Source organism: Amia ocellicauda, chromosome 2 (genome assembly GCF_036373705.1).
Source record: "Amia ocellicauda isolate fAmiCal2 chromosome 2, fAmiCal2.hap1, whole genome shotgun sequence".
Lineage (NCBI taxonomy): Eukaryota > Metazoa > Chordata > Actinopteri > Amiiformes > Amiidae > Amia > Amia ocellicauda.
In genome coordinates this window covers 58,701,652-58,728,417 of record NC_089851.1, presented here as the reverse complement: position 1 = coordinate 58,728,417, position 26,766 = coordinate 58,701,652, and the positions used below count along the sequence as shown (strand labels likewise).

At 45.4% G+C, this 26,766-nt stretch overlaps 17 non-coding genes across 17 annotated transcripts; 4 read left to right on the top strand and 13 right to left on the bottom strand.

Annotated features, from left to right (window-relative positions):
• Nucleotides 1-1,283: 1,283 nt before the first annotated feature.
• Nucleotides 1,284-1,372, bottom strand: trnay-gua (transfer RNA tyrosine (anticodon GUA)). The gene is given in 2 exon segments: nt 1,284-1,319; nt 1,336-1,372. It is a non-coding gene; the product is annotated as a tRNA-Tyr (tRNA).
• Nucleotides 1,373-6,030: 4,658 nt separating this feature from the next.
• trnan-guu (transfer RNA asparagine (anticodon GUU)) lies at nt 6,031-6,104 on the top strand. The gene has a single exon. It is a non-coding gene; the product is annotated as a tRNA-Asn (tRNA).
• A 164-nt stretch (nt 6,105-6,268) lies between these two features.
• Nucleotides 6,269-6,342, bottom strand: trnat-ugu (transfer RNA threonine (anticodon UGU)). Its single transcript has one exon. It is a non-coding gene; the product is annotated as a tRNA-Thr (tRNA).
• A 479-nt stretch (nt 6,343-6,821) lies between these two features.
• On the bottom strand, nt 6,822-6,895 carry trnat-agu (transfer RNA threonine (anticodon AGU)). Its single transcript has one exon. It is a non-coding gene; the product is annotated as a tRNA-Thr (tRNA).
• Nucleotides 6,896-9,096: 2,201 nt separating this feature from the next.
• On the bottom strand, nt 9,097-9,170 carry trnat-ugu (transfer RNA threonine (anticodon UGU)). Its single transcript has one exon. It is a non-coding gene; the product is annotated as a tRNA-Thr (tRNA).
• A 449-nt stretch (nt 9,171-9,619) lies between these two features.
• trnat-agu (transfer RNA threonine (anticodon AGU)) lies at nt 9,620-9,693 on the bottom strand. Its single transcript has one exon. It is a non-coding gene; the product is annotated as a tRNA-Thr (tRNA).
• A 1,833-nt stretch (nt 9,694-11,526) lies between these two features.
• trnan-guu (transfer RNA asparagine (anticodon GUU)) lies at nt 11,527-11,600 on the top strand. Its single transcript has one exon. It is a non-coding gene; the product is annotated as a tRNA-Asn (tRNA).
• Nucleotides 11,601-11,764: 164 nt separating this feature from the next.
• trnat-ugu (transfer RNA threonine (anticodon UGU)) lies at nt 11,765-11,838 on the bottom strand. Its single transcript has one exon. It is a non-coding gene; the product is annotated as a tRNA-Thr (tRNA).
• A 444-nt stretch (nt 11,839-12,282) lies between these two features.
• Nucleotides 12,283-12,356, bottom strand: trnat-agu (transfer RNA threonine (anticodon AGU)). The gene has a single exon. It is a non-coding gene; the product is annotated as a tRNA-Thr (tRNA).
• Nucleotides 12,357-15,873: 3,517 nt separating this feature from the next.
• trnan-guu (transfer RNA asparagine (anticodon GUU)) lies at nt 15,874-15,947 on the top strand. The gene has a single exon. It is a non-coding gene; the product is annotated as a tRNA-Asn (tRNA).
• A 164-nt stretch (nt 15,948-16,111) lies between these two features.
• On the bottom strand, nt 16,112-16,185 carry trnat-ugu (transfer RNA threonine (anticodon UGU)). Its single transcript has one exon. It is a non-coding gene; the product is annotated as a tRNA-Thr (tRNA).
• Nucleotides 16,186-16,634: 449 nt separating this feature from the next.
• trnat-agu (transfer RNA threonine (anticodon AGU)) lies at nt 16,635-16,708 on the bottom strand. Its single transcript has one exon. It is a non-coding gene; the product is annotated as a tRNA-Thr (tRNA).
• A 1,825-nt stretch (nt 16,709-18,533) lies between these two features.
• trnan-guu (transfer RNA asparagine (anticodon GUU)) lies at nt 18,534-18,607 on the top strand. Its single transcript has one exon. It is a non-coding gene; the product is annotated as a tRNA-Asn (tRNA).
• A 164-nt stretch (nt 18,608-18,771) lies between these two features.
• On the bottom strand, nt 18,772-18,845 carry trnat-ugu (transfer RNA threonine (anticodon UGU)). Its single transcript has one exon. It is a non-coding gene; the product is annotated as a tRNA-Thr (tRNA).
• Nucleotides 18,846-19,274: 429 nt separating this feature from the next.
• Nucleotides 19,275-19,348, bottom strand: trnat-agu (transfer RNA threonine (anticodon AGU)). The gene has a single exon. It is a non-coding gene; the product is annotated as a tRNA-Thr (tRNA).
• A 2,655-nt stretch (nt 19,349-22,003) lies between these two features.
• Nucleotides 22,004-22,077, bottom strand: trnat-ugu (transfer RNA threonine (anticodon UGU)). The gene has a single exon. It is a non-coding gene; the product is annotated as a tRNA-Thr (tRNA).
• A 443-nt stretch (nt 22,078-22,520) lies between these two features.
• On the bottom strand, nt 22,521-22,594 carry trnat-agu (transfer RNA threonine (anticodon AGU)). Its single transcript has one exon. It is a non-coding gene; the product is annotated as a tRNA-Thr (tRNA).
• Between the last annotated feature and the right edge of the window lie 4,172 nt (nt 22,595-26,766).

Here is a 26,766-nt window from a genome sequence, read left to right as displayed (position 1 = left end):
TACTACTACTACTAAATAGTATTTTAATACCATTATTAATACTATTATGATGATGATGTGACACAATGACTAATAATAATAATAATAATAATAATATCGTCTCCGGCTTCCCCACGACCCTCACCAGGATAAGCAGTTTCGAAAATGAATGGATGGATGGATGGATGGATGGATGGAATAATAATAATAATAATAATAATAATAATAATAATAATAATAATAATAATAATCATCATTATTATTAATACTATTCTTATTCTTATCATTATGTGACGCAGTGAAACACTATACGTTTCTTTGACTTTTTTACGGTTCAAAACACTTCTCTCTCAACAGTATAGAAGACACATACCTTACACAAAACACCAGGGTTATTATCAAATGTATAAAAAGCATGAAATAACACCGCAAACACAGCAGGTCATATAAACAGATCGTATTAACACATTAATCGACAGACCAATTGATCAATTAAGAAAATGCTTACTTACGTGGATCGATAGCAAAAAAAAAAAATAATAGGAAGGAAGGAAGGAAGGAAGGAAAGAAGGAGGGAGGGAGGGAGGGATGGAGGGAGGCATAGATAGAGTCCACCCGCAAAGCCCGCCTCTCCGGGTCATGTAGCCAACCAGCTGAAAGAAAACACATTGAGTGGCGTGGGAAATCGGGGGTTGTTCCAGCGGCAATTGTAAGCAATCCATGCAGGCTGAGGCTGCCAATTCAGTGGAATTTTAGAAAAAGCAGTCGTTCCCATTGGTTACATTTTAGTATGTCGATACAGAGCACATTCAGCCTATCTGGGCGCAAGGATGACACGCAAATTCTTGAAGCGTTCCATATTTTGGTCAGGTTCTCCGCAGCGCGCCGGTTCCCCTTGGCATCGCGGACATCTGGTGCTTGCGTCGCGGGCGGTTTGTCGCACTGCGGCAGCTCTCCCTCTCGCGCCCGTGCTCGGTGGCGTTGAGTCCTCTCGCACTCCTGCGTCGCAGCGGATCTATCGACCCCTTTCGATGCGGGCGAATTTTCCCGCCGTTTTTTCCTTTTTTTTTTTTTTTTGGGGGGGGAGGCGTGCAGACGACCGATTGTCATTTCTCACTACTTCTTTCTTAGCAGACACCCTGGGCTCAGGGTGAAAAGGGTCACATGCATATGAGATGTTTGGGCAATGCGAGTTCTCGACTACAAATCCGAATTTTCGGGGTTTTCTCCTTGTCCTCATGCAATTCCAACGGCTTGACATTTGGGAGCTCGTCCAAAACCGACGTCAAACCATAAGCACGGCTTCCTTCGAGCCGGAATTGAACCAGCGACCTAAGGATGCCCGCTGCCTGAAACCTACAGTCCTCCGCTCTACCAACTGAGCTATCGAAGGAAAGCCTCTCACCACCTTCCCCTGGCAGTCTCAGTGGCCGTGCAAAGCCAAGAAGCACCGTGGCTTGGCTCAGTGGTTTTCAACCCGTGTGCCTTGAGGACTACCCAATTGTGTCTTGAGATTTTTATCCCCTCAAAAATATTATGTCATTTCGTTAGGTCAACTTCATGAATCTTGTATCAAATCAAACTTATTCAAATTTGTGAAAATGTTACATTTATACATCACCTGTAGAAAGCGTTTCATAACTGAAATGTTGTGTTTGCCGGACTGAACGCACACCTACACTGAGTTGCAGTGCTATCAGTGGTACTGAAAGGCAATTGATGAAAGGGACAGATGGTGAATTCCTTTATATCTTGCACTCTGCTTGTCCTTTTTCTAAGTTGGACTGGTGAACGAAATCTATTTTATCAATATTATTCAATGTGTTTGTTCTTGCCCTTTTGGTAGGCTTATTTTTTTGATACTGTAACGGAGATGGAGAAGCAGCACCGCCCCTCTCGATTAATATGCGGCCATCTCCGTAGGGGCTGCTGGGAGATAAGAGAAAGGACTGTAAAGAGTGAATTAAGGGCCTGTTCATTGTTATGTATTGATTGTGTACTGTACCGTTGTGTACTGTTGTTGGATGTCTCCTGTTCCTCTAAGTCTCATTTGGCTTTGGTTTCCCCCCTCTTTGATGAATAATCGGGCTCTAAATAGCCCCGGCATTTCTCCTGCAGTTCTTCGTTCTTTCCACTGCTAGCGCTGCCATTGTGAAGGCGGATGGTGCTTGTGAGAAGTCAACAGCGTGTCCACCGAAAAGGGTGTCTGACTCCTGGTTTTGGATCCGGAAGGGTTGATAACAAACCGAAACGATTACAATATGATACCGCCTAGATTAACTGTGGATATGTATTGTGATCGAGCTCGGCTCAGGTGTGCGTTCAGTCCGAACACAAAACATTTCGGTCGCGAAACGTCTAATCAAATCGAATAAAACGGCGGGAATAGCATGTTTGATCCGTGTGCTATTGTTTTTCAACAATTGTAATGCCCTTTGTAACGTTTAACCACTTTGTTGAATAGAGCTTGTTATAGGATATTGTGAACTCATGTTTGATCCGTGTGCTATTTTTTTTCAACATTTGTAATGCCCTTTGTAACGTTTAACCACTTTGTTGAATAGAGCTTGTTATAGGATATTGTGAACTGAACCTATTTCGCTGTGAATTTATATTTACTGCGAATAGTTTATTGTGTCTGGTCTTGGTCTGTCTGCACTAAATAAATGATTTGTATCAAGTAATTATTTAGTTTGTCTGTCTACTTTTTTACCTAACCACTAAAGGTCACTCCTTGCACTTTACACATTTGCCCTTTTAATTACTCCCTTACTGACATACTTTAACATGCAATGTGCAATGTGCGATAATAGTTTTAGCACCCTGTTGCCATTCAGGTGAGACAATACCTAGTAAATCCTTATTTTTTTTCATGTTGGTGCGCCATGAAGGTTTTTGGTCTCAGCAAAGTGTGCGGTGGCATTACAACGCTTGGGAACCACTGGCTTGGCTTGTTGGGCATCCAGGTATGCAATGAGATTACGATCGGCACGATGACTGTCGTTCTCAGGAGAATTGTGTTTCTTTGCTGATCACGTTCTCTGTCGCTTTTTACACAGTTCTTACAAGTGGCACATTGGGGATGAGGAGCAGGGCATGCTGACACGCATAGCTGTGGACTTCTGCATGGCATGGGGCCACAGGTCATTAGGGTTAGGGTTAGGGTTAGGGTTAGGTTTAAAAAAATAGGTTATTGAGGTTGTCAGGTGAATCAAACCTTTGGTTCCTCTGACATCCTCAAGTGCACTGGCACTGACAGGTGTTGAGGCTATTGTTGTGTCCTTAAAAGATGCATCCGAAAGTATTCGTTCTATAGTCTGTTTTGTTAAGGTAATTCAGTGGGATGAGATGTGGTGTAATTGAATGATGTGAAGTTTGTATGTACAAGAATACGTCTTAAAAGTAAGGGGAATGTATGGAATTGGGATTAAAATTTAATTATAGAGTCTGGAAGTCTATTACCTAGGTTTTTAAGGGAGTCTGGGTTTTGTTTTGGGGGGGAAATAAGTTATGGGGAATAAATTTAAGGATAAGTTGTGAAATTGATTATTGGGGATAGGATTGAGGGATACATTTGAATAATGGTTAGGTTTAGGGATTGGGTTTAGAGGTTGGTTTGAGTGCCTAGTTAAATTATGGGCTAATTATATTTTAGGGTTAGGGTTAGGGGTTAGGGGTTAGGGTTAGGGTTAGGATCACGGACCACTGTCAATCAGGTGCTTGCCTTGCCGTCCATCCATCCATCCATCTATCTATCTATCTATCTATGACTCTCGATATCTAACTCTCTTGCTTGCTATCGCTCCCCCAATGGTCAGTAGCATAGTAGCATAACAGCAGATCACGGACCACTGTCAATCAGATGCTTGCCTTGCCGTCCATCCATCTATCTATCTATCTATCTATGACTCTCGATATCTAACTCTCTTGCTTGCTATCGCTCCCCCAATGGTCAGTAGCATAGTAGCATAACAGCAGATCACGGACCACTGTCAATCAGATGCTTGCCTTGCCATCCATCCATCCATCCATCTATCTATGACTCTCGATATCTAACTCTCTTGCTTGCTATCGCTCCCCCAATGGTCAGTAGCATTGTAGCATAACAGCTGATCACGGACCACTGTCAATCAGATGCTTGCCTTGCCGTCCATCCATCCATCCATCTATCTATGACTCTCGATATCTAACTCTCTTGCTTGCTATCGCTCCCCCAATGGTCAGTAGCATAGTAGCATAACAAAAGATCACGGACCACTGTCAATCAGATGCTTGCCTTGCCGTCCATCCATCCATCTATCTATCTATCTATCTATGACTCTTGATATCTAACTCTCTTGCTTGCTATCGCTCCCCCAATGGTCAGTAGCATTGTAGCATAACAGCAGATCACGGACCACTGTCAATCAGATGCTTGCCTTGCCGTCCATCCATCCATCCATCCATCTATCTATCTATGACTCTTGATATCTAACTCTCTTGCTTGCTATCGCTCCCCCAATGGTCAGTAGCATAGTATCATAACAGCAGATCACGGACCACTGTCAATCAGATGCTTGCCTTGCCGTCCATCCATCCATCTATCTATCTATCTATCTATGACTCTTGATATCTAACTCTCTTGCTTGCTATCGCTCCCCCAATGGTCAGTAGCATTGTAGCATAACAGCAGATCACGGACCACTGTCAATCAGATGCTTGCCTTGCCGTCCATCCATCCATCTATCTATCTATCTATCTATGACTCTTGATATCTAACTCTCTTGCTTGCTATCGCTCCCCCAATGGTCAGTAGCATTGTAGCATAACAGCAGATCACGGACCACTGTCAATCAGATGCTTGCCTTGCCGTCCAACCATCCATCTATCTATCTATCTATCAATGACTCTCGATATCTAACTCTCTTACTTGCTATCGCTCCCCCAATGGTCAGTAGCATAGTAGCATAACAGCAGATCACGGACCACTGTCAATCAGATGCTTGCCTTGCCGTCCATCCATCCATCCATCTATCTATCTATGACTCTTGACATCTAACTCTCTTGCTTGCTATCGCTCCCCCAATGGTCAGAAGCAAAGTAGCATAACAGCAGATCACGGACCACTGTCAATCAGATGCTTGCCTTGCCGTCCATCCATCCATCCATCCATCTATCTATCTATGACTCTTGATATCTAACTCTCTTGCTTGCTATCGCTCCCCCAATGGTCAGTAGCATAGTATCATAACAGCAGATCACGGACCACTGTCAATCAGATGCTTGCCTTGCCGTCCATCCATCCATCTATCTATCTATCTATCTATGACTCTTGATATCTAACTCTCTTGCTTGCTATCGCTCCCCCAATGGTCAGTAGCATTGTAGCATAACAGCAGATCACGGACCACTGTCAATCAGATGCTTGCCTTGCCGTCCATCCATCCATCTATCTATCTATCTATCTATCAATGACTCTCGATATCTAACTCTCTTACTTGCTATCGCTCCCCCAATGGTCAGTAGCATAGTAGCATAACAGCAGATCACGGACCACTGTCAATCAGATGCTTGCCTTGCCGTCCATCCATCCATCTATCTATCTATCTATCAATGACTCTCGATATCTAACTCTCTTACTTGCTATCGCTCCCCCAATGGTCAGTAGCATAGTAGCATAACAGCAGATCACGGACCACTGTCAATCAGATGCTTGCCTTGCCGTCCATCCATCCATCCATCTATCTATCTATGACTCTTGTTATCTAACTCTCTTGCTTGCTATCGCTCCCCCAATGGTCAGTAGCATAGTAGCATAACAGCAGATCACGGAACACTGTCAATCAGATGCTTGCCTTGCCGTCCATCCATCCATCCATCCATCCATCTATCTATCTATCTATCTATCTATCTATCTATCTATGACTCTCGATATCTAACTCTCTTGCTTGCTATCGCTCCCCCAATGGTCACGTATGTTGAATTCAACGACAAAGAAAATCGTGTGCTGGAAATGATTTTTGGCAACTGTCAAGGAACTGCACGACTGCAGCAACCACAACACCTCTGTCTGTCTCTGTGGCGCAATCGGTCAGCGCGTTTGGCTGTTAACCAAAAGGATGGTGGTTCGAATCCACCCAGGGACGGCCCACTTTTCCCCCCGCCCCTTGTTATTGTTTCTACTTCTGGCGGACAGCTTGCCAGACTGTGGCTACAGTAACCTTAAGCTGCTTGCTGTGGACGGCCATCTTGCAAAAATGTATTGAGCGTTTAGAAACTTCCTTTCCATTGCCTAGGCCAACATAAACCAAGGCACTGCTGGGAGTCGAACCCAGGGTTTCCTGTTTACAAGACAGGCGCTTTGACCAACTAAGCCACGGTGCCAGGACTCTCCCATTCCCCAGTGCCTACACTCAGGCGTAAGGCAAAAAACAAAACAAAACAAAACAAAACAAAACAAAACAAAACAAAACAAAACAAAACAAAACAAAACAAAACAAAACAAAACAAAACAAAACAAAACAAAACAAAACAAAACAAAACAAAACAAAACAAAACAAAACAAAACAAAACAAAATCTGGATGCAGGCTGCAACAAAGGAAGCACACAGAGGTGAAAACGTAAGGTTGACGGGAGCAACAAGCTCCCTGTTGCGACTGTCCAGGGGCGGCAATGGGAATTGGACGTTGGCCGTAGCGCTTGTCCTTTGGGTTCTGGTTCTTCTTTACAAACCGGCGTCTGTCCAGTTGGCTTTCCGGTTCATTACGTCCTCTGATGGCTTTACGATAAGCCTATCTAGCAAAAACTGATGGTCGACAAAGCGGAAGCACAAGCTTCGCAAGGAGCACAGTAAGCCCGCCTAAGGCACCGCTGGGATTTGAACCCAGGACCTCCTGTTTACTAGACAGGTGCTTTAACCAACTAAGCCACGGCGCCAAATCTGCCGCTGCTGCTGCTGATAGTAGAATAACAGCAGATCACGGACCGCTGTCAATCAGGTTCTTGCCTTGCCGTCCATCCATCCATCCATCTATCTATGACTCTCAATATCTAATTCTCTTGCTTGCTATCGCTCCCCCAATGGTCAGAAGCAAAGTAGCATAACAGCAGATCACGGACCACTGTCAATCAGATGCTTGCCTTGCCGTCCATCCATCCATCCATCCATCCATCTATCTATCTATGACTCTTGATATCTAACTCTCTTGCTTGCTATCGCTCCCCCAATGGTCAGTAGCATAGTATCATAACAGCAGATCACGGACCACTGTCAATCAGATGCTTGCCTTGCCGTCCATCCATCCATCTATCTATCTATCTATCTATGACTCTTGATATCTAACTCTCTTGCTTGCTATCGCTCCCCCAATGGTCAGTAGCATTGTAGCATAACAGCAGATCACGGACCACTGTCAATCAGATGCTTGCCTTGCCGTCCATCCATCCATCTATCTATCTATCTATCAATGACTCTCGATATCTAACTCTCTTACTTGCTATCGCTCCCCCAATGGTCAGTAGCATAGTAGCATAACAGCAGATCACGGACCACTGTCAATCAGATGCTTGCCTTGCCGTCCATCCATCCATCCATCTATCTATGACTCTCAATATCTAACTCTCTTGCTTGCTATCGCTCCCCCAATGGTCAGAAGCAAAGTAGCATAACAGCAGATCACGGACCACTGTCAATCAGATGCTTGCCTTGCCGTCCATCCATCCATCCATCCATCCATCTATCTATCTATGACTCTTGATATCTAACTCTCTTGCTTGCTATCGCTCCCCCAATGGTCAGTAGCATAGTATCATAACAGCAGATCACGGACCACTGTCAATCAGATGCTTGCCTTGCCGTCCATCCATCCATCTATCTATCTATCTATCTATGACTCTTGATATCTAACTCTCTTGCTTGCTATCGCTCCCCCAATGGTCAGTAGCATTGTAGCATAACAGCAGATCACGGACCACTGTCAATCAGATGCTTGCCTTGCCGTCCATCCATCCATCTATCTATCTATCTATCAATGACTCTCGATATCTAACTCTCTTACTTGCTATCGCTCCCCCAATGGTCAGTAGCATAGTAGCATAACAGCAGATCACGGACCACTGTCAATCAGATGCTTGCCTTGCCGTCCATCCATCCATCCATCTATCTATCTATGACTCTTGACATCTAACTCTCTTGCTTGCTATCGCTCCCCCAATGGTCAGAAGCAAAGTAGCATAACAGGAGATCACGGACCACTGTCAATCAGATGCTTGCCTTGCCGTCCATCCATCCATCCATCCATCTATCTATCTATGACTCTTGACATCTAACTCTCTTGCTTGCTATCGCTCCCCCAATGGTCAGAAGCAAAGTAGCATAACAGCAGATCACGGACCACTGTCAATCAGATGCTTGCCTTGCCGTCCATCCATCCATCCATCCATCTATCTATCTATGACTCTTGATATCTAACTCTCTTGCTTGCTATCGCTCCCCCAATGGTCAGTAGCATTGTAGCATAACAGCAGATCACGGACCACTGTCAATCAGATGCTTGCCTTGCCGTCCATCCATCCATCTATCTATCTATCTATCAATGACTCTCGATATCTAACTCTCTTACTTGCTATCGCTCCCCCAATGGTCAGTAGCATAGTAGCATAACAGCAGATCACGGACCACTGTCAATCAGATGCTTGCCTTGCCGTCCATCCATCTATCTATCTATCTATCTATCTATCTATCTATCTATCTATGACTCTCGATATCTAACTCTCTTGCTTGCTATCGCTCCCCCAATGGTCACGTATGTTGCATTCAACAACAAAGAAAATCGTGTGCTGGAAATGATTTTTGGCAACTGTCAAGGAACTGCACGACTGCAGCAACCTCAACACCTCTGTCTCTGTGGTGCAATCGGTCAGCGTGTTTGGCTGTTAACCAAAAGGATGGTGGTTCGGATCCACCCAGGGATGGCCCACTTTTCCCCCCGCCCCTTGTTATTGTTTCTACTTCTGGCGGACAGCTTGCCAGACTGTGGCTACAGTAACCTTAAGCTGCTTGCTGTGGACGGCCATCTTGCAAAAATGTATTGAGCGTTTAGAAACTTCCTTTCCATTGCCTAGGCCAACATAAACCAAGGCACTGCTGGGAGTCGAACCCAGGGTTTCCTGTTTACAAGACAGGCGCTTTGACCAACTAAGCCACGGTGCCAGGACTCTCCCATTCCCCAGTGCCTACACTCAGGTGTAAGGCAAAAAACAAAACAAAACAAAACAAAACAAAACAAAACAAAACAAAACAAAACAAAACAAAACAAAACAAAACAAAACAAAACAAAACAAAACAAAACAAAACAAAACAAAACAAAACAAAATCTGGATGCAGGCTGCAACAAAGGAAGCACACAGAGGTGAAAACGTAAGGTTGACGGGAGCAACAAGCTCCCTGTTGCGACTGTCCAGGGGCGGCAATGGGAATTGGACGTTGGCCGTAGCGCTTGTCCTTTGGGTTCTGGTTCTTCTTTACAAACCGGCGTCTGTCCAGTTGGCTTTCCGGTTCATTACGTCCTCTGATGGCTTTACGATAAGCCTATCTTGCTAAAACTGATGGTCGACAAAGCGGAAGCACAAGCTTCGCAAGGAGCACAGTAAGCCCGCCTAAGGCACCGCTGGGATTTGAACCCAGGACCTCCTGTTTACTAGACAGGTGCTTTAACCAACTAAGCCACGGCGCCAAATCTGCCGCTGCTGCTGCTGATAGTAGAATAACAGCAGATCACGGACCGCTGTCAATCAGATGCTTGCCTTGCCGTCCATCCATCCATCTATCTATCTATCTATCTATGACTCTTGATATCTAACTCTCTTGCTTGCTATCGCTCCCCCAATGGTCAGTAGCATAGTAGCATAACAGCAGATCACGGACCACTGTCAATCAGATGCTTGCCTTGCCGTCCATCCATCCATCCATCTATCTATCTATGACTCTTGACATCTAACTCTCTTGCTTGCTATCGCTCCCCCAATGGTCAGAAGCAAAGTAGCATAACAGCAGATCACGGACCACTGTCAATCAGATGCTTGCCTTGCCGTACATCCATCCATCCATCCATCTATCTATCTATGACTCTTGATATCTAACTCTCTTGCTTGCTATCGCTCCCCCAATGGTCAGTAGCATAGTATCATAACAGCAGATCACGGACCACTGTCAATCAGATGCTTGCCTTGCCGTCCATCCATCCATCTATCTATCTATCTATCTATGACTCTTGATATCTAACTCTCTTGCTTGCTATCGCTCCCCCAATGGTCAGTAGCATTGTAGCATAACAGCAGATCACGGACCACTGTCAATCAGATGCTTGCCTTGCCGTCCATCCATCTATCTATCTATCTATCTATGACTCTTGATATCTAACTCTCTTGCTTGCTATCGCTCCCCCAATGGTCAGAAGCAAAGTAGCATAACAGCAGATCACGGACCACTGCCAATCAGATGCTTGCCTTGCCGTACATCCATCCATCCATCCATCTATCTATCTATGACTCTTGATATCTAACTCTCTTGCTTGCTATCGCTCCCCCAATGGTCAGTAGCATAGTATCATAACAGCAGATCACGGACCACTGTCAATCAGATGCTTGCCTTGCCGTCCATCCATCCATCTATCTATCTATCTATCTATGACTCTTGATATCTAACTCTCTTGCTTGCTATCGCTCCCCCAATGGTCAGTAGCATTGTAGCATAACAGCAGATCACGGACCACTGTCAATCAGATGCTTGCCTTGCCGTCCATCCATCTATCTATCTATCTATCTATGACTCTTGATATCTAACTCTCTTGCTTGCTATCGCTCCCCCAATGGTCAGTAGCATTGTAGCATAACAGCAGATCACGGACCACTGTCAATCAGATGCTTGCCTTGCCGTCCATCCATCCATCTATCTATCTATCTATCTATGACTCTTGATATCTAACTCTCTTGCTTGCTATCGCTCCCCCAATGGTCAGTAGCATTGTAGCATAACAGCAGATCACGGACCACTGTCAATCAGATGCTTGCCTTGCCGTCCATCCATCCATCTATCTATCTATCTATCAATGACTCTCGATATCTAACTCTCTTACTTGCTATCGCTCCCCCAATGGTCAGTAGCATAGTAGCATAACAGCAGATCACGGACCACTGTCAATCAGATGCTTGCCTTTCCGTCCATCCATCCATCCATCTATCTATCTATGACTCTTGTTATCTAACTCTCTTGCTTGCTATCGCTCCCCCAATGGTCAGTAGCATAGTAGCATAACAGCAGATCACGGACCACTGTCAATCAGATGCTTGCCTTGCCGTCCATCCATCTATCTATCTATCTATCTATCTATCTATCTATCTATCTATCTATCTATCTATGACTCTCGATATCTAACTCTCTTGCTTGCTATCGCTCCCCCAATGGTCACGTATGTTGCATTCAACGACAAAGAAAATCGTGTGCTGGAAATGATTTTTGGCAACTGTCAAGGAACTGCACGACTGCAGCAACCACAACACCTCTGTCTGTCTCTGTGGCGCAATCGGTCAGCGCGTTTGGCTGTTAACCAAAAGGATGGTGGTTCGAATCCACCCAGGGACGGCCCACTTTTCCCCCCGCCCCTTGTTATTGTTTCTACTTCTGGCGGACAGCTTGCCAGACTGTGGCTACAGTAACCTTAAGCTGCTTGCTGTGGACGGCCATCTTGCAAAAATGTATTGAGCGTTTAGAAACTTCCTTTCCATTGCCTAGGCCAACATAAACCAAGGCACTGCTGGGAGTCGAACCCAGGGTTTCCTGTTTACAAGACAGGCGCTTTGACCAACTAAGCCACGGTGCCAGGACTCTCCCATTCCCCAGTGCCTACACTCAGGCGTAAGGCAAAAAACAAAACAAAACAAAACAAAACAAAACAAAACAAAACAAAACAAAACAAAACAAAACAAAACAAAACAAAACAAAACAAAACAAAACAAAACAAAACAAAACAAAACAAAATCTGGATGCAGGCTGCAACAAAGGAAGCACACAGAGGTGAAAACGTAAGGTTGACGGGAGCAACAAGCTCCCTGTTGCGACTGTCCAGGGGCGGCAATGGGAATTGGACGTTGGCCGTAGCGCTTGTCCTTTGGGTTCTGGTTCTTCTTTACAAACCGGCGTCTGTCCAGTTGGCTTTCCGGTTCATTACGTCCTCTGATGGCTTTACGATAAGCCTATCTTGCTAAAACTGATGGTCGACAAAGCGGAAGCACAAGCTTCGCAAGGAGCACAGTAAGCCCGCCTAAGGCACCGCTGGGATTTGAACCCAGGACCTCCTGTTTACTAGACAGGTGCTTTAACCAACTAAGCCACGGCGCCAAATCTGCCGCTGCTGCTGCTGATAGTAGAATAACAGCAGATCACGGACCGCTGTCAATCAGGTTCTTGCCTTGCCGTCCATCCATCCATCCATCTATCTATGACTCTCAATATCTAACTCTCTTGCTTGCTATCGCTCCCCCAATGGTCAGAAGCAAAGTAGCATAACAGCAGATCACGGACCACTGTCAATCAGATGCTTGCCTTGCCGTCCATCCATCCATCCATCCATCTATCTATCTATGACTCTTGATATCTAACTCTCTTGCTTGCTATCGCTCCCCCAATGGTCAGTAGCATAGTATCATAACAGCAGATCACGGACCACTGTCAATCAGATGCTTGCCTTGCCGTCCATCCATCCATCTATCTATCTATCTATCTATGACTCTTGATATCTAACTCTCTTGCTTGCTATCGCTCCCCCAATGGTCAGTAGCATTGTAGCATAACAGCAGATCACGGACCACTGTCAATCAGATGCTTGCCTTGCCGTCCATCCATCCATCTATCTATCTATCTATCTATGACTCTTGATATCTAACTCTCTTGCTTGCTATCGCTCCCCCAATGGTCAGTAGCATTGTAGCATAACAGCAGATCACGGACCACTGTCAATCAGATGCTTGCCTTGCCGTCCATCCATCCATCTATCTATCTATCTATCTATGACTCTTGATATCTAACTCTCTTGCTTGCTATCGCTCCCCCAATGGTCAGTAGCATTGTAGCATAACAGCAGATCACGGACCACTGTCAATCAGATGCTTGCCTTGCCGTCCATCCATCCATCTATCTATCTATCTATCTATGACTCTTGATATCTAACTCTCTTGCTTGCTATCGCTCCCCCAATGGTCAGTAGCATTGTAGCATAACAGCAGATCACGGACCACTGTCAATCAGATGCTTGCCTTGCCGTCCATCCATCCATCCATCCATCTATCTATCTATGACTCTTGATATCTAACTCTCTTGCTTGCTATCGCTCCCCCAATGGTCAGTAGCATAGTATCATAACAGCAGATCACGGACCACTGTCAATCAGATGCTTGCCTTGCCGTCCATCCATCCATCTATCTATCTATCTATCTATGACTCTTGATATCTAACTCTCTTGCTTGCTATCGCTCCCCCAATGGTCAGTAGCATTGTAGCATAACAGCAGATCACGGACCACTGTCAATCAGATGCTTGCCTTGCCGTCCATCCATCCATCTATCTATCTATCTATCTATGACTCTTGATATCTAACTCTCTTGCTTGCTATCGCTCCCCCAATGGTCAGTAGCATTGTAGCATAACAGCAGATCACGGACCACTGTCAATCAGATGCTTGCCTTGCCGTCCATCCATCCATCTATCTATCTATCTATCTATGACTCTTGATATCTAACTCTCTTGCTTGCTATCGCTCCCCCAATGGTCAGTAGCATTGTAGCATAACAGCAGATCACGGACCACTGTCAATCAGATGCTTGCCTTGCCGTCCATCCATCCATCTATCTATCTATCTATCTATGACTCTTGATATCTAACTCTCTTGCTTGATATCGCTCCCCCAATGGTCAGTAGCATTGTAGCATAACAGCAGATCACGGACCACTGTCAATCAGATGCTTGCCTTGCCGTCCATCCATCCATCTATCTATCTATCTATCAATGACTCTCGATATCTAACTCTCTTACTTGCTATCGCTCCCCCAATGGTCAGTAGCATAGTAGCATAACAGCAGATCACGGACCACTGTCAATCAGATGCTTGCCTTGCCGTCCATCCATCCATCCATCTATCTATCTATGACTCTTGTTATCTAACTCTCTTGCTTGCTATCGCTCCCCCAATGGTCAGTAGCATAGTAGCATAACAGCAGATCACGGACCACTGTCAATCAGATGCTTGCCTTGCCGTCCATCCATCCATCCATCTATCTATCTATGACTCTTGACATCTAACTCTCTTGCTTGCTATCGCTCCCCCAATGGTCAGAAGCAAAGTAGCATAACAGCAGATCACGGACCACTGTCAATCAGATGCTTGCCTTGCCGTACATCCATCCATCCATCCATCTATCTATCTATGACTCTTGATATCTAACTCTCTTGCTTGCTATCGCTCCCCCAATGGTCAGTAGCATAGTATCATAACAGCAGATCACGGACCACTGTCAATCAGATGCTTGCCTTGCCGTCCATCCATCCATCTATCTATCTATCTATCTATGACTCTTGATATCTAACTCTCTTGCTTGCTATCGCTCCCCCAATGGTCAGTAGCATTGTAGCATAACAGCAGATCACGGACCACTGTCAATCAGATGCTTGCCTTGCCGTCCATCCATCTATCTATCTATCTATCTATGACTCTTGATATCTAACTCTCTTGCTTGCTATCGCTCCCCCAATGGTCAGAAGCAAAGTAGCATAACAGCAGATCACGGACCACTGTCAATCAGATGCTTGCCTTGCCGTACATCCATCCATCCATCCATCTATCTATCTATGACTCTTGATATCTAACTCTCTTGCTTGCTATCGCTCCCCCAATGGTCAGTAGCATAGTATCATAACAGCAGATCACGGACCACTGTCAATCAGATGCTTGCCTTGCCGTCCATCCATCCATCTATCTATCTATCTATCTATGACTCTTGATATCTAACTCTCTTGCTTGCTATCGCTCCCCCAATGGTCAGTAGCATTGTAGCATAACAGCAGATCACGGACCACTGTCAATCAGATGCTTGCCTTGCCGTCCATCCATCTATCTATCTATCTATCTATGACTCTTGATATCTAACTCTCTTGCTTGCTATCGCTCCCCCAATGGTCAGTAGCATTGTAGCATAACAGCAGATCACGGACCACTGTCAATCAGATGCTTGCCTTGCCGTCCATCCATCCATCTATCTATCTATCTATCTATGACTCTTGATATCTAACTCTCTTGCTTGCTATCGCTCCCCCAATGGTCAGTAGCATTGTAGCATAACAGCAGATCACGGACCACTGTCAATCAGATGCTTGCCTTGCCGTCCATCCATCCATCTATCTATCTATCTATCAATGACTCTCGATATCTAACTCTCTTACTTGCTATCGCTCCCCCAATGGTCAGTAGCATAGTAGCATAACAGCAGATCACGGACCACTGTCAATCAGATGCTTGCCTTGCCGTCCATCCATCCATCCATCTATCTATCTATGACTCTTGTTATCTAACTCTCTTGCTTGCTATCGCTCCCCCAATGGTCAGTAGCATAGTAGCATAACAGCAGATCACGGAACACTGTCAATCAGATGCTTGCCTTGCCGTCCATCCATCTATCTATCTATCTATCTATCTATCTATCTATCTATCTATCTATGACTCTCGATATCTAACTCTCTTGCTTGCTATCGCTCCCCCAATGGTCACGTATGTTGCATTCAACGACAAAGAAAATCGTGTGCTGGAAATGATTTTTGGCAACTGTCAAGGAACTGCACGACTGCAGCAACCACAACACCTCTGTCTGTCTCTGTGGCGCAATCGGTCAGCGCGTTTGGCTGTTAACCAAAAGGATGGTGGTTCGAATCCACCCAGGGACGGCCCACTTTTCCCCCCGCCCCTTGTTATTGTTTCTACTTCTGGCGGACAGCTTGCCAGACTGTGGCTACAGTAACCTTAAGCTGCTTGCTGTGGACGGCCATCTTGCAAAAATGTATTGAGCGTTTAGAAACTTCCTTTCCATTGCCTAGGCCAACATAAACCAAGGCACTGCTGGGAGTCGAACCCAGGGTTTCCTGTTTACAAGACAGGCGCTTTGACCAACTAAGCCACGGTGCCAGGACTCTCCCATTCCCCAGTGCCTACACTCAGGCGTAAGGCAAAAAACAAAACAAAACAAAACAAAACAAAACAAAACAAAACAAAACAAAACAAAACAAAACAAAACAAAACAAAACAAAACAAAACAAAACAAAACAAAACAAAACAAAACAAAACAAAATCTGGATGCAGACTGCAACAAAGGAAGCACACAGAGGTGAAAACGTAAGGTTGACGGGAGCAACAAGCTCCCTGTTGCAACTGTCCAGGGGCGGCAATGGGAATTGGACGTTGGCCGTAGCGCGTGTCCTTTGGGTTCTGGTTCTTCTTTACAAACCGGCGTCTGTCCAGTTGGCTTTCCGGTTCATTACGTCCTCTGATGGCTTTACGATAAGCCTATCTTGCTAAAACTGATGGTCGACAAAGCGGAAGCACAAGCTTCGCAAGGAGCACAGAAAGCCCGCCTAAGGCACCGCTGGGATTTGAACCCAGGACCTCCAGTTTACTAGACAGGTGCTTTAACCAACTAAGCCACGGCGCCAAATCTGCCGCTGCTGCTGCTGATAGTAGAATAACAGCAGATCACGGACCGCTGTCAATCAGGTTCTTGCCTTGCCGTCCATCCATCCATCCATCCATCTATCTATGACTCTCAATATCTAACTCTCTTGCTTGCTATCGCTCCCCCAATGGTCAGAAGCAAAGTAGCATAACAGCAGATCACGGACCACTGTCAATCAGATGCTTGCCTTGCCGTCCATCCATCCATCCATCCATCTATCTATCTATGACTCTTGATATCTAACTCTCTTGCTTGCTATCGCTCCCCCAATGGTCAGTAGCATAACAGCAGATCACGGACCACTGTCAATCAGATGCTTGCCTTGCCGTCCATCCATCCATCTATCTATCTATCTATCTATGACTCTTGATATCTAACTCTCTTGCTTGCTATCGCTCCCCCAATGGTCAGTAGCATTGTAGCATAACAGCAGATCACGGACCACTGTCAATCAGATGCTTGCCTTGCCGTCCATCCATCCATCTATCTATCTATCTATCAATGACTCTCGATATCTAACTCTCTTACTTGCTATCGCTCCCCCAATGGTCAGTAGCATAGTAGCATAACAGCAGATCACGGACCACTGTCAATCAGATGCTTGCCTTGCCGTCCATCCATCCATCCATCTATCAATCTATGACTCTTGTTATCTAACTCTCTTGCTTGCTATCGCTCCCCCAATGGTCAGTAGCATAGTAGCATAACAGCAGATCACGGACCACTGTCAATCAGATGCTTGCCTTGCCGTCCATCCATCCATCTATCTATCTATCTATCTATGACTCTTGATATCTAACTCTCTTGCTTGCTATCGCTCCCCCAATGGTCAGTAGCATTGTAGCATAACAGCAGATCACGGACCACTGTCAATCAGATGCTTGCCTTGCCGTCCATCCAAACATCTATCTATCTATCTATCTATGACTCTTGTTATCTAACTCTCTTGCTTGCTATCGCTCCCCCAATGGTCAGTAGCATAGTAGCATAACAGCAGATCACGGACCACTGTCAATCAGATGCTTGCCTTGCCGTCCATCCATCCATCCATCTATCTATCTATCTATGACTCTTGATATCTAACTCTCTTGCTTGATATCGCTCCCCCAATGGTCAGTAGCATAGTAGCATAACAGCAGATCACGGACCACTGTCAATCAGATGCTTGCCTTGCCGTCCATCCATCCATCTATCTATCTATCTATCTATGACTCTTGATATCTAACTCTCTTGCTTGCTATCGCTCCCCCAATGGTCAGTAGCATTGTAGCATAACAGCAGATCACGGACCAATGTCAATCAGATGCTTGCCTTGCCGTCCATCCATCCATCTATCTATCTATCTATCTATGACTCTCGATATCTAACTCTCTTGCTTGCTATCGCTCCCCCAATGGTCAGTAGCATAGTAGCATAACAGCAGATCACGGACCACTGTCAATCAGATGCTTGCCTTGCCGTCCATCCATCCATCCATCTATCTATCTATCTATCAATGACTCTCGATATCTAACTCTCTTACTTGCTATCGCTCCCCCAATGGTCAGTAGCATAGTAGCATAACAGCAGATCACGGACCACTGTCAATCAGATGCTTGCCTTGCCGTCCATCCATCCATCTATCTATCTATCTATCTATCTATCTATCTATCTATGACTCTCGATATCTAACTCTCTTGCTTGCTATCGCTCCCCCAATGGTCACGTATGTTGCATTCAACGACAAAGAAAATCGTGTGCTGGAAATGATTTTTGGCAACTGTCAAGGAACTGCACGACTGCAGCAACCACAACACCTCTGTCTGTCTCTGTGGCGCAATCGGTCAGCGCGTTTGGCTGTTAACCAAAAGGATGGTGGTTCGAATCCACCCAGGGATGGCCCACTTTTCCCCCCGCCCCTTGTTATTGTTTCTACTTCTGGCGGACAGCTTGCCAGACTGTGGCTACAGTAACCTTAAGCTGCTTGCTGTGGACGGCCATCTTGCAAAAATGTATTGAGCGTTTAGAAACTTCCTTTCCATTGCCTAGGCCAACATAAACCAAGGCACTGCTGGGAGTCAAACCCAGGGTTTCCTGTTTACAAGACAGGCGCTTTGACCAACTAAGCCACGGTGCCAGGACTCTCCCATTCCCCAGTGCCTACACTCAGGCGTAAGGCAAAAAACAAAACAAAACAAAACAAAACAAAACAAAACAAAACAAAACAAAACAAAACAAAACAAAACAAAACAAAACAAAACAAAACAAAACAAAACAAAATCTGGATGCAGGCTGCAACAAAGGAAGCACACAGAGGTGAAAACGTAAGGTTGACGGGAGCAACAAGCTCCCTGTTGCGACTGTCCAGGGGCGGCAATGGGAATTGGACGTTGGCCGTAGCGCTTGTCCTTTGGGTTCTGGTTCTTCTTTACAAACCGGCGTCTGTCCAGTTGGCTTTCCGGTTCATTACGTCCTCTGATGGCTTTACGATAAGCCTATCTTGCTAAAACTGATGGTCGACAAAGCGGAAGCACAAGCTTCGCAAGGAGCACAGTAAGCCCGCCTAAGGCACCGCTGGGATTTGAACCCAGGACCTCCTGTTTACTAGACAGGTGCTTTAACCAACTAAGCCACGGCGCCAAATCTGCCGCTGCTGCTGCTGATAGTAGAATAACAGCAGATCACGGACCGCTGTCAATCAGGTTCTTGCCTTGCCGTCCATCCATCCATCCATCTATCTATGACTCTCAATATCTAACTCTCTTGCTTGCTATCGCTCCCCCAATGGTCAGAAGCAAAGTAGCATAACAGCAGATCACGGACCACTGTCAATCAGATGCTTGCCTTGCCGTCCATCCATCCATCCATCCATCTATCTATCTATGACTCTTGATATCTAACTCTCTTGCTTGCTATCGCTCCCCCAATGGTCAGTAGCATAGTATCATAACAGCAGATCACGGACCACTGTCAATCAGATGCTTGCCTTGCCGTCCATCCATCCATCTATCTATCTATCTATCTATGACTCTTGATATCTAACTCTCTTGCTTGCTATCGCTCCCCCAATGGTCAGTAGCATTTTAGCATAACAGCAGATCACGGACCACTGTCAATCAGATGCTTGCCTTGCCGTCCATCCATCCATCTATCTATCTATCTATCTATGACTCTTGATATCTAACTCTCTTGCTTGCTATCGCTCCCCCAATGGTCAGTAGCATTGTAGCATAACAGCAGATCACGGACCACTGTCAATCAGATGCTTGCCTTGCCGTCCATCCATCCATCTATCTATCTATCTATCTATGACTCTTGATATCTAACTCTCTTGCTTGCTATCGCTCCCCCAATGGTCAGTAGCATTGTAGCATAACAGCAGATCACGGACCACTGTCAATCAGATGCTTGCCTTGCCGTCCATCCATCCATCTATCTATCTATCTATCTATGACTCTTGATATCTAACTCTCTTGCTTGCTATCGCTCCCCCAATGGTCAGTAGCATTGTAGCATAACAGCAGATCACGGACCACTGTCAATCAGATGCTTGCCTTGCCGTCCATCCATCCATCCATCCATCTATCTATCTATGACTCTTGATATCTAACTCTCTTGCTTGCTATCGCTCCCCCAATGGTCAGTAGCATAGTATCATAACAGCAGATCACGGACCACTGTCAATCAGATGCTTGCCTTGCCGTCCATCCATCCATCTATCTATCTATCTATCTATGACTCTTGATATCTAACTCTCTTGCTTGCTATCGCTCCCCCAATGGTCAGTAGCATTGTAGCATAACAGCAGATCACGGACCACTGTCAATCAGATGCTTGCCTTGCCGTCCATCCATCCATCTATCTATCTATCTATCTATGACTCTTGATATCTAACTCTCTTGCTTGCTATCGCTCCCCCAATGGTCAGTAGCATAGTAGCATAACAGCAGATCACGGACCACTGTCAATCAGATGCTTGCCTTGCCGTCCATCCATCCATCTATCTATCTATCTATCTATGACTCTTGATATCTAACTCTCTTGCTTGCTATCGCTCCCCCAATGGTCAGTAGCATTGTAGCATAACAGCAGATCACGGACCACTGTCAATCAGATGCTTGCCTTGCCGTCCATCCATCCATCTATCTATCTATCTATCTATGACTCTTGATATCTAACTCTCTTGCTTGCTATCGCTCCCCCAATGGTCAGTAGCATTGTAGCATAACAGCAGATCACGGACCACTGTCAATCAGATGCTTGCCTTGCCGTCCATCCATCCATCTATCTATCTATCTATCAATGACTCTCGATATCTAACTCTCTTACTTGCTATCGCTCCCCCAATGGTCAGTAGCATAGTAGCATAACAGCAGATCACGGACCACTGTCAATCAGATGCTTGCCTTGCCGTCCATCCATCCATCTATCTATCTATCTATCTATGACTCTTGATATCTAACTCTCTTGCTTGCTATCGCTCCCCCAATGGTCAGTAGCATTGTAGCATAACAGCAGATCACGGACCAATGTCAATCAGATGCTTGCCTTGCCGTCCATCCATCCATCTATCTATCTATCTATCTATGACTCTCGATATCTAACTCTCTTGCTTGCTATCGCTCCCCCAATGGTCAGTAGCATAGTAGCATAACAGCAGATCACGGACCACTGTCAATCAGATGCTTGCCTTGCCGTCCATCCATCCATCCATCTATCTATCTATCTATCAATGACTCTCGATATCTAACTCTCTTACTTGCTATCGCTCCCCCAATGGTCAGTAGCATAGTAGCATAACAGCAGATCACGGACCACTGTCAATCAGATGCTTGCCTTGCCGTCCATCCATCCATCTATCTATCTATCTATCTATCTATCTATCTATTTATCTATCTATCTATCTATGACTCTCGATATCTAACTCTCTTGCTTGCTATCGCTCCCCCAATGGTCACGTATGTTGCATTCAACGACAAAGAAAATCGTGTGCTGGAAATGATTTTTGGCAACTGTCAAGGAACTGCACGACTGCAGCAACCACAACACCTCTGTCTGTCTCTGTGGCGCAATCGGTCAGCGCGTTTGGCTGTTAACCAAAAGGATGGTTGTTCGAATCCACCCAGGGGTGGCCCACTTTTCCCCCCGCCCCTTGTTATTGTTTCTACTTCTGGCGGACAGCTTGCCAGACTGTGGCTACAGTAACCTTAAGCTGCTTGCTGTGGACGGCCATCTTGCAAAAATGTATTGAGCGTTTAGAAACTTCCTTTCCATTGCCTAGGCCAACATAAACCAAGGCACTGCTGGGAGTCGAACCCAGGGTTTCCTGTTTACAAGACAGGCGCTTTGACCAACTAAGCCACGGTGCCAGGACTCTCCCATTCCCCAGTGCCTACACTCAGGCGTAAGGCAAAAACAAAACAAAACAAAACAAAACAAAACAAAACAAAACAAAACAAAACAAAACAAAACAAAACAAAACAAAACAAAACAAAACAAAACAAAACAAAACAAAACAAAACAAAATCTGGATGCAGGCTGCAACAAAGGAAGCACACAGAGGTGAAAACGTAAGGTTGACGGGAGCAACAAGCTCCCTGTTGCGACTGTCCAGGGGCGGCAATGGGAATTGGACGTTGGCCGTAGCGCTTGTCCTTTGGGTTCTGGTTCTTCTTTACAAACCGGCGTCTGTCCAGTTGGCTTTCCGGTTCATTACGTCCTCTGATGGCTTTACGATAAGCCTATCTTGCTAAAACTGATGGTCGACAAAGCGGAAGCACAAGCTTCGCAAGGAGCACAGAAAGCCCGCCTAAGGCACCGCTGGGATTTGAACCCAGGACCTCCTGTTTACTAGACAGGTGCTTTAACCAACTAAGCCACAGCGCCAAATCTGCCGCTGCTGCTGCTGATAGTAGAATAACAGCAGATCACGGACCGCTGTCAATCAGGTTCTTGCCTTGCCGTCCATCCATCCATCCATCTATCTATGACTCTCAATATCTAACTCTCTTGCTTGCTATCGCTCCCCCAATGGTCAGAAGCAAAGTAGCATAACAGCAGATCACGGACCACTGTCAATCAGATGCTTGCCTTGCCGTCCATCCATCCATCCATCCATCTATCTATCTATGACTCTTGATATCTAACTCTCTTGCTTGCTATCGCTCCCCCAATGGTCAGTAGCATAGTATCATAACAGCAGATCACGGACCACTGTCAATCAGATGCTTGCCTTGCCGTCCATCCATCCATCTATCTATCTATCTATCTATGACTCTTGATATCTAACTCTCTTGCTTGCTATCGCTCCCCCAATGGTCAGTAGCATTTTAGCATAACAGCAGATCACGGACCACTGTCAATCAGATGCTTGCCTTGCCGTCCATCCATCCATCTATCTATCTATCTATCTATGACTCTTGATATCTAACTCTCTTGCTTGCTATCGCTCCCCCAATGGTCAGTAGCATTGTAGCATAACAGCAGATCACGGACCACTGTCAATCAGATGCTTGCCTTGCCGTCCATCCATCCATCTATCTATCTATCTATCTATGACTCTTGATATCTAACTCTCTTGCTTGCTATCGCTCCCCCAATGGTCAGTAGCATTGTAGCATAACAGCAGATCACGGACCACTGTCAATCAGATGCTTGCCTTGCCGTCCATCCATCCATCTATCTATCTATCTATCTATGACTCTTGATATCTAACTCTCTTGCTTGCTATCGCTCCCCCAATGGTCAGTAGCATTGTAGCATAACAGCAGATCACGGACCACTGTCAATCAGATGCTTGCCTTGCCGTCCATCCATCCATCCATCCATCTATCTATCTATGACTCTTGATATCTAACTCTCTTGCTTGCTATCGCTCCCCCAATGGTCAGTAGCATAGTATCATAACAGCAGATCACGGACCACTGTCAATCAGATGCTTGCCTTGCCGTCCATCCATCCATCTATCTATCTATCTATCTATGACTCTTGATATCTAACTCTCTTGCTTGCTATCGCTCCCCCAATGGTCAGTAGCATTGTAGCATAACAGCAGATCACGGACCACTGTCAATCAGATGCTTGCCTTGCCGTCCATCCATCCATCTATCTATCTATCTATCTATGACTCTTGATATCTAACTCTCTTGCTTGCTATCGCTCCCCCAATGGTCAGTAGCATTGTAGCATAACAGCAGATCACGGACCACTGTCAATCAGATGCTTGCCTTGCCGTCCATCCATCCATCTATCTATCTATCTATCAATGACTCTCGATATCTAACTCTCTTACTTGCTATCGCTCCCCCAATGGTCAGTAGCATAGTAGCATAACAGCAGATCACGGACCACTGTCAATCAGATGCTTGCCTTGCCGTCCATCCATCCATCCATCTATCTATCTATGACTCTTGTTATCTAACTCTCTTGCTTGCTATCGCTCCCCCAATGGTCAGTAGCATAGTAGCATAACAGCAGATCACGGAACACTGTCAATCAGATGCTTGCCTTGCCGTCCATCCATCCATCTATCTATCTATCTATCTATGACTCTTGATATCTAACTCTCTTGCTTGCTATCGCTCCCCCAATGGTCAGTAGCATTGTAGCATAACAGCAGATCACGGACCACTGTCAATCAGATGCTTGCCTTGCCGTCCATCCATCCATCTATCTATCTATCTATCTATGACTCTTGATATCTAACTCTCTTGCTTGCTATCGCTCCCCCAATGGTCAGTAGCATTGTAGCATAACAGCAGATCACGGACCACTGTCAATCAGATGCTTGCCTTGCCGTCCAACCATCCATCTATCTATCTATCTATCAATGACTCTCGATATCTAACTCTCTTACTTGCTATCGCTCCCCCAATGGTCAGTAGCATAGTAGCATAACAGCAGATCACGGACCACTGTCAATCAGATGCTTGCCTTGCCGTCCATCCATCCATCCATCTATCTATCTATGACTCTTGACATCTAACTCTCTTGCTTGCTATCGCTCCCCCAATGGTCAGAAGCAAAGTAGCATAACAGCAGATCACGGACCACTGTCAATCAGATGCTTGCCTTGCCGTCCATCCATCCATCCATCCATCTATCTATCTATGACTCTTGATATCTAACTCTCTTGCTTGCTATCGCTCCCCCAATGGTCAGTAGCATAGTATCATAACAGCAGATCACGGACCACTGTCAATCAGATGCTTGCCTTGCCGTCCATCCATCCATCTATCTATCTATCTATCTATGACTCTTGATATCTAACTCTCTTGCTTGCTATCGCTCCCCCAATGGTCAGTAGCATTGTAGCATAACAGCAGATCATGGACCACTGTCAATCAGATGCTTGCCTTGCCGTCCATCCATCCATCTATCTATCTATCTATCTATGACTCTTGATATCTAACTCTCTTGCTTGCTATCGCTCCCCCAATGGTCAGTAGCATAGTATCATAACAGCAGATCACGGACCACTGTCAATCAGATGCTTGCCTTGCCGTCCATCCATCCATCTATCTATCTATCTATCTATGACTCTTGATATCTAACTCTCTTGCTTGCTATCGCTCCCCCAATGGTCAGTAGCATTGTAGCATAACAGCAGATCACGGACCACTGTCAATCAGATGCTTGCCTTGCCGTCCATCCATCCATCTATCTATCTATCTATCTATGACTCTTGATATCTAACTCTCTTGCTTGCTATCGCTCCCCCAATGGTCAGTAGCATTGTAGCATAACAGCAGATCACGGACCACTGTCAATCAGATGCTTGCCTTGCCGTCCATCCATCCATCTATCTATCTATCTATCTATGACTCTTGATATCTAACTCTCTTGCTTGCTATCGCTCCCCCAATGGTCAGTAGCATTGTAGCATAACAGCAGATCACGGACCACTGTCAATCAGATGCTTGCCTTGCCGTCCATCCATCCATCTATCTATCTATCTATCAATGACTCTCGATATCTAACTCTCTTACTTGCTATCGCTCCCCCAATGGTCAGTAGCATAGTAGCATAACAGCAGATCACGGACCACTGTCAATCAGATGCTTGCCTTGCCGTCCATCCATCCATCCATCTATCTATCTATGACTCTTGTTATCTAACTCTCTTGCTTGCTATCGCTCCCCCAATGGTCAGTAGCATAGTAGCATAACAGCAGATCACGGAACACTGTCAATCAGATGCTTGCCTTGCCGTCCATCCATCCATCCATCCATCTATCTATCTATGACTCTTGATATCTAACTCTCTTGCTTGCTATCGCTCCCCCAATGGTCAGTAGCATAGTATCATAACAGCAGATCACGGACCACTGTCAATCAGATGCTTGCCTTGCCGTCCATCCATCCATCTATCTATCTATCTATCTATGACTCTTGATATCTAACTCTCTTGCTTGCTATCGCTCCCCCAATGGTCAGTAGCATAGTAGCATAACAGCAGATCACGGACCACTGTCAATCAGATGCTTGCCTTGCCGTCCATCCATCCATCTATCTATCTATCTATCTATGACTCTTGATATCTAACTCTCTTGCTTGCTATCGCTCCCCCAATGGTCAGTAGCATTGTAGCATAACAGCAGATCACGGACCACTGTCAATCAGATGCTTGCCTTGCCGTCCATCCATCCATCTATCTATCTATCTATCAATGACTCTCGATATCTAACTCTCTTACTTGCTATCGCTCCCCCAATGGTCAGTAGCATAGTAGCATGACAGCAGATCACGGACCACTGTCAATCAGATGCTTGCCTTGCCGTCCATCCATCCATCCATCTATCTATCTATGACTCTTGACATCTAACTCTCTTGCTTGCTATCGCTCCCCCAATGGTCAGAAGCAAAGTAGCATAACAGCAGATCACGGACCACTGTCAATCAGATGCTTGCCTTGCCGTCCATCCATCCATCCATCCATCTATCTATCTATGACTCTTGATATCTAACTCTCTTGCTTGCTATCGCTCCCCCAATGGTCAGTAGCATAGTATCATAACAGCAGATCACGGACCACTGTCAATCAGATGCTTGCCTTGCCGT